The sequence below is a fragment of the Panthera onca genome, chromosome D1 (genome assembly GCF_046562875.1).
Source record: "Panthera onca isolate mPanOnc1 chromosome D1, mPanOnc1 haplotype 2, whole genome shotgun sequence".
NCBI lineage: Eukaryota > Metazoa > Chordata > Mammalia > Carnivora > Felidae > Panthera > Panthera onca.
Window position 1 is genome coordinate 20,559,433 of NC_138348.1, and position 7,600 is coordinate 20,567,032.

The following is a 7,600-nucleotide window of genomic DNA, read 5'->3' on the forward strand; positions in this document are numbered from 1 at the left end:
TATATAAGTACAGAAACTTACTTTTAACGAGCCTTTCATAAAGAAACTACAGATTAGATTATACCAAAATGTTTAATAAGCCATTACACATATATTTAACTGATTATTTTGCAGACACTAAAAAATAACATTTTTAAGTATTTTAAAGAACATAGGAAAAAAGGCATATACAAATTATCTCATTCTTATTTTATTAAAAATAAACTTACATTTTTTTTTTAGAAAGAGAACTTCTATAAAAATTCCAAAATGGTGATTTTATCATTACTTCCATGATTGTGAACAATTTTTACTTTTTCCTTTATTTCTATGCTTCCAAAATTTGTTTCTGCAATGAAAAGATTTTACTCTTTATAAATAAGGGGAGAAAATGAATGCTATTTTTAAATGGGTCCTACAGGGAAATTTTTCTTTTTCTTTATCTAATGCATTGCTAAAACCGTTTCCATATCAGTTCCATCCACTGATCTTGGAAAACACGGAAGAAAATGCATCAGTAATAAACGAAGGCAGCAAACAACAAAATGTGGCCAAATCTATAAATCCCTTTGCTTAGCAAAGCAATTTTTTGCTGCTGCAACAGTTGGAATCTATTACTGTAGACTTTAATATCATAATGTCGAGAGTCTTAACTTCTGGAGTTGAAGCATGAGAAAGAATCTCTTGCACTGGGCAGAGGGGCTAAGAAAAAAAGACCAATTTGATCAAAAATGACTTCATTTCACGAATCGTTATGCTATTACCCTGTGCTTGAAGATAAGCTGTTTAGGTGGGGTCTTGATTTAGCAGTCTCTTGAGACCCTGCTGTCTAATTAGCACGGCTCTGGAAAAACTGAGCTCAGTTCATTTCTCATTGGGCCGGTAGGAAAGGAAGGCGTGTTTTTCTCTAGTTTATTAGTCCTGTGTTATATGTGTTACAAATGGGAATTTATTTTTGACTCAGTAAAAGTCAATGGGCAGAATTCAGCCAAGACAATATCTCCAAAAGAGTCAAGAAAAGCACAACTTTCTAATGCTCAGGACCCACGAACAGACCATGTCTGTTGCTTTAGTTTTGCAAACCTTGATTTGCGTTGCTTTTGCAAAGCCTGTCAGCAAATCCTCAGAATCGTCATTGCAAAGGTCACCTGGTCATTTGAACTTTGAGAAATGTTGCTTCTAATAGTGATTGTCATATCATTCTTTGGACCTAGGTAAAATTAGGCCAAAAAGCCTACAAAAAACTGCTTATAATGAACCAATCCATGTATGTGACCAGGACAGCAGTGCAGAGGTCTCTTTTAATCTAAAAGCTCTTATGTGGTGGCCTACTAGAAATCTCCATTTGAATGCCTCATGCACAAGTCAAATTAACATGCTAAACATTGAACACTGTTTTTCTTCTTTGTTCTTTCTCTTTTTCATTTTATTGTGGTAGAACACTTAACATAAGATCTATCTTCTCAACAAAATTTTAAGAGCCCTTTACAGTCTTGTTAACTACAAGCACAATGTTGTACAGCAGATCTTGAGAATTTACTCATCTTGCATAACTAAAACTTTATGCCCTTTGGCAAGCAACTCCTTATTGAACTCTGGATCTCCTAATCTGATATTTCACCCATCCCAGTGAAAGTTCTTTATTATTCCTGAAGCAAGAAACTTTATAATTCTTGACAACTTCCCTTTTGTTAGCACCACATCTCACTTACCAGCAAGTCTTTTTGACTCTATCTCCTAGATTCTACCTCTGAGATTACACCTTCTTTGATTCTGATCTAGTGGCTGTGCACTTTTCTCTGTCTCCACTTTCATTTCTTGGTTTGCGCCACTATTCTAGCCTTTCTCGGCACATAGGTGGACCTTCATTCTTCCCCCCTTCTACTCATTCCTCATAAATGCTTCTGACACTTCCTAGAAAAGATTCAAGCACTCCTTTGGCCACAACCTATCAACATGTCCTCATTATAGGTAGATTAAAACTCAGCTCTTGAATACATGGCCTATCGTCACTTGCTTTTGGTCCTTTAAAATTTCCCTGCTGCTACTTCCCTGTCTTACATGTCACACTCCAGTCACCATCAAATACAGCAATGTTTTCCAGCATTAAGGCTCTTCTCCATGTAAGTTTACACCACTTAGTTTCTCCTGGCTAAATATCTGCCTGTTCTTTAAATCACAGCCAAAATGTTGCTTTCTAGACACAGCCCAGCCTGAGTGCATAAGTGAACACTTCTCCGAGTTGCAGACTGTGGAGCGCTAACTTGGCATGGGGCTGCAGAGGAGATTCCTCATAGATCTGCAGGCGCAAAATCAGGGGCTGAAACTCACACTTGAAGACTCTCTTGAGTGCCTGCGTAAGCTCACCCAGCTTCCTCTACTGCAACACCAGAGGTTTGGCCCTGATGAGTTCTTGGACTCATTTACCCTACCAGTATAGTTCCAATATGACTCCTCTTGCAGTTAGTAATAATTGGAAACCCTTAATACACCATAAATCAAATCTGGATGCTCAAGAAAAGTATAAACTTTGGATACAAAGTGCGGGTTATTTTTATAGGGTCCTTATTTTTTCAAAATTGGGGCAGAGTGTTGTTTAATGGCTCAGCTCCTACATTTAACCATAGGAATAAATATAAATTCTGCCTTAGCACCTGCTAAAATCCAGGCCATGATGTTACCTAATATTTGATTCACCATCATTAGTCGTCCTCATCGAAGAAGCTGCTTTGAGTTATACAACCTGCAGAGACTTATGCAGGCAGTGCTATAGACACAAACATATTTTTATAGTGTGTTTCCCTTCTGTATTATTTCAACTCCTACGCTACTTACATATTTATAGAAGCCTCTGGTGATTCTTAATGATGTTGTTCAGTTTAGTTTCTTAATAATTTCCTTGGTTTTATGCTAACATTCCTGCTGTTGATTGTTCTTTTATTTTAATTATGCCGCATTCTAAGCAGTGCTTCTGGGAGTGGGTTGGGGTTTACACTGCAGTACATTACAGGTGAAAATAACTTTTAAAATCCCATTAGGACGAAATCCCTTCACACTTTGGCAGGGGTAGGTGGGTAGGGCCCCATCAATGCTAAAAAGTTATACTGCTTGACTGTAAGGGGTGACAGGTAGCTCTAGTAAGTTAGCAACTACAAATGATGGTAGTTAACGCATATTGGACATATATTACCTGCAGAGCCTGGGTTAGGTGCTCTATGTTCATTCTATCCTTTAATCCTCACCACAACCCTGTAAGGCATATGTTAATACGCCCATTTGCCTCCCATGGAACAGAAGCCTAGAGAATCTCAGCACTTTGTCCAAAGACACACAGAGCCAAGCAGTGGTAAGAAAGGAAGCCTTATCTGACTCCACAGCCCCTGCTTTCAACCACTCTGCTGCCCTTCTGTTCAAGTAAAAGTAAACCTTAGCCCATCATAAAAGTTGGAAGGAAAAAACACACCTCTTAATCCAAACTTTTCCTTGCTTACAAGCACCAAGGATTTTAAAAACTGGGACACCTGGGTGACTCAGTCGGTTAAGCATCTGACTTGGTTCAGATGCATGAGATCATGGTTCGTGGGTTCGAACCCCGCATCGGGCTCTGTGCTGACAGCTCAGGGCCTGGAGCCTGCTTCAGATTCTGTCTTTCTGTCTGTCTCTCTCTGTCTCTGTACCTCCCTGCTTGTCCTCTGTCTCTCTCTCTCTCTCAAAAATAAACATTAAAAAAAACATTGTCTTACTGTGAGGGGTTAATCATTTAAGAAGAGGTAGTTGCAGTGTTCAAGGCTGAAGAGAAATCAAGTCATTTTTATTCAAACTTGGATCAAATATCATGCTCAAAAGAATGTAACGTTGGAATCACAGTACTGATTTTGCATGCTGTATTGCTGTATACTCTCAATAACGTTGGGCAACGACTTAAACTGTCAAGTCCTACCTCTGCAGGTAGAAATAATAATAATAATAATTACATAGATAACTTTGTAGGAGTGCTAACAGCACTGACCCCATCTTTGGCCCTCCATCTTGTTTATGCCTGTGCCATGACCTCCCTGAGGCTTTGATTTCTAGGCCCCTTGGAGGTTAATGTATGTCCCGACCAGAATGTAGGAAGGCTTGTTTTGATCTTCTCTAAAGTGGCCTACAGAATGCGCCACTATAGGTGACAAGTAGTGCTACCTGATGTACAGGTGGGATCACTTTAGAGAACGAGTAGCAAAGACTGCCACACAGGTGGCAACACTTTAGGTAACTACCCTTTGACCTCACCGCACTGCCTCTCACTCTATAAAAGCTATGGGTTAAGGTCCCAGGTTGAGTCGGGGTACGGTTGCGTAGTACCTAGGTTGTTCATCTGCCCGATCCCCCCCGTCAGTAAGTTACCCTGAATACATCTCTGTAAACAGTATGGAGGGGCTTGATTTGTCTTTGTCTCAATATGCCTTGTCAGTTTGGGGGATCCTTTACCCTCTCTCCTCCACCTTCTGACACAGCTGATGGGTAGATATCTAGAACCAAATGAGGTAATCTATAGAGGATGCCACACATAGTGTCTGTCACGTATTTACCTAATCAATATGATTCTCCCCTGTCCTCTATTTCATCTATAGAGCAATAAATAATTCCATATTTTTGTCTTATAGATGTCACTTAGGAGGAATAGATGCCCAGGGGGTGGTCTGCCAATCACTTTACTGGCCCTTCAGGGCCTTTACAGGGTCTTCAGCTCTGCTGTCCCCGTTGCCACTTCTTTACCACATCAGGCACATCTCACTGTTGGGCCCCTTGCACTGGCTCTTTCTTCTGCCTGGAATGGTCTTCCCTAGACATCCACCTGAGTTACTGCCTCATTGTCTCCAAGTCATAGCTTAAAGATCGCCTTCTCAGTGGAGGCTTTTCTGACCATTTTATTTAAAATTGCACACATATACTTCTCCACTTCAAGCCTTCTGGGCTTGATTCCCTTGAACATATAATTTATGTTTTGTATTTATTATATGTGTCCTCCACCCCCTGTAATGTAAGCTACATAAGGATAGAAATGTTTGCCCTTTTCCCCCCTACTGGCTTATTTTTATTATCTAGGACAATATGTGGTTTATAGTAGAAGCCTGTTAAATATGTGTTGAATAAATGGATGGTTTTCAAAATGAATGCTTTCAATAGAAAATTCAAAGAAGGTAAATATCACTGTGGAATGTGTTGAACTGAACATTCCATGGGATTGGATGGAAGATTGAAATATTACTATGAGTAGTGGTATCCTATTAGGATAGCTTAGTTTTCTGGACGGCAGTGGGAAAGCAGTGTAGCATGATTTTAAAAAAGCAAAACAAAACAAAAAAACCCCAATTATACCCATGATAGATAAATCGAAATGAATTTCAAAAGAAAAGGACTTGGACATCCAGTGATGTATCTACTCGTTGAAATCCCATAGCATTTTCTGTGACTACACTTAAAAAAGTGTAATGACTTATGCCTTGTTTTTTCCCCATTTCTATTTGTGTCGCATACAAACATATGGTATTGATTTAAGAACTTGAGCTCAGAATTCAAATAAAACTCAATTAGACTGAATCCAAATCTTAGCACCTCCACTTTCTTAAGTCCTGAAGCTTGGAAAAGTTAGCAAACTTCATAGGTTCCTCTTTTGTAAATAGGGATAATGTCAGTACCTACCTCATAGAGTCATCGTGATGGATTAAAGTGGTAAACCTGTGTGAAGGGTTTAGAACAGGCACCTGCCCCACAATATGTGCTCAGCTGGTGAGCTATTACAAATTTTATTGTTCTTACTCCCTGGTAGCCTATAAGCTGCAGGAAAAAAAAATATATATATACACACACATGCATGCGTCTATATGTGTACATATAGTATTAAATACATATATTTGATTTCTCTGTTCACAGGTATTTTCCCATTGTGAAACTTGTTTGAGAGGGATTGAAAAGGGGTAGAATCTTCCTAGAGGATTCATCCATTAGTCTTAACACATAACATGAAGTGAAATGGATTTCTTAGATTACAATAATAAGGACTACTTTTCATTTGACAGCCTTGCAGGGCGTGAATGAAAACTGCTGTTTTAAAGTGGTTATGTTCTATGGATGAAACTGGTCTTATTGAATGCACTGATGAATGTTTTATGGTTTTATTACAGATTTAATCATAAATCATTTTTATGAATTAATGAAAAATAGTATTTGTAAAGGTTAATAAATTTCTTGACAAAAAATGTATTTTATATATATATATATATATATAATTATTGAATAAATGAATATAGCAGACACTACAATGGGAGGTAAGCCAGAAAAAACAAGGAGATGTTGTCACTATTCAAGGAAATTAACAATATCACAAGGTAGAGAGGAAGTGATATGAAGAGGTAGGGAACATCTCAGTTTAAGGAGAGTCATTAAAAGTGGCATTCTAAGGGGCACCTGGGTGGCTCAATTGGTTGAGCATCTGCCTCTTGATTTCAGCTCAGGTCATGATCTCACGGTTAGGGAGTTTGAGCTACAAGTTGGGCTATGTGCTGACAGCATGGAGCCTGCTTGAGACTCTCTTTCTCTCTCTCTCTGCCCCTCGCTTGCTCTCTCTCTCTCTCTCTCTCTCTCTCTCTCTCTCACACACACACACACACACACACACACACACACACACACAAATAAATAAGCATTAAGAAAAATGGTGTCATAAAACAAAGAATGATGAGATGAAATGGATTTAGATCTCCAAAAAATCATCTAAGGATCCCTCCCGATCTACTTACCTATAAATTAGCATTTATAGGTATGGTGATTTTAAAATATGTACACAAATTCTTTGATATCTCCATTTGAAGAAGCAGAACATATTCTCTCTTGGATCTAGTGAGTTGCTTTTGATAAATAGAATAAAGTGGAAGTGATGATTTCCAGCTACTGAGACAAGGTCATAAAAGGCATTGGGACAAAAAAAAAAAAACAAAAAAAACTACTGTTCTCAATCTAATCTTTAAAAACAAAGTGATCCCACTTTTCACATATTCATGTTTTTTTCACCTCCTAAACCCTAAATTCCTTGAAATGATAGCCCTTGCCCAGATCTTCTGTGTATGCCTTAGAATCTAGCGCATAGGTTAACCTGGCTGACTAAGCCCTCAGTCAGAGTATATTTGATTGGCTATCATCTCCATATTTTTATGAGGCTCTTCTTGATTAGAAAAATAACTTCATTATTTGAAATAATTATTTTTTTAATCATTGTGCAGAATTTTACCGGGCTAAAAATAGAGATCCGAAGAAGAATGGCAGAGAACTCCTATGGGATTCTGAAGGCTCCATCTCTAGATGTGACCATGTTCTGATCAGTTTGACATTGAAAGAATCATCCAGCTGGTTCATGGTAAGTCCATGAGCTTGGTGGTACTGATCATATGATCTAAATCTCAGTTTCTTTTCCTGTTATGTGTGAATGATAAAAATAGGGTTATCTTGAGGAAACAGTAAGATAATCTCTGTAGAGTCCTTAATAAGTGTCAACAACTATTTTTATTTTTACCTTTCCCTTTTGTCCCATTTCCTCCACTAAAGGACATGTATTGACTTAGATGTTGCTTTAGACTTTTTT

At 38.2% G+C, this 7,600-nt stretch overlaps 1 long non-coding RNA gene across 3 annotated transcripts in view; it reads left to right on the forward strand.

Annotated features, from left to right (window-relative positions):
• The window catches only part of LOC132661653 (uncharacterized), a 731,817-nt gene extending 724,447 nt beyond the window's left edge, over positions 1 to 7,370 (forward strand). For all 3 annotated transcript variants that reach the window (XR_009602330.1, XR_009602332.1, XR_009602335.1), the window contains one exon: positions 7,242 to 7,370. This is a non-coding gene — a long non-coding RNA (uncharacterized LOC132661653). The remainder of the gene's footprint in view (positions 1 to 7,241) is intronic.
• Positions 7,371 to 7,600: the final 230 nt, after the last annotated feature.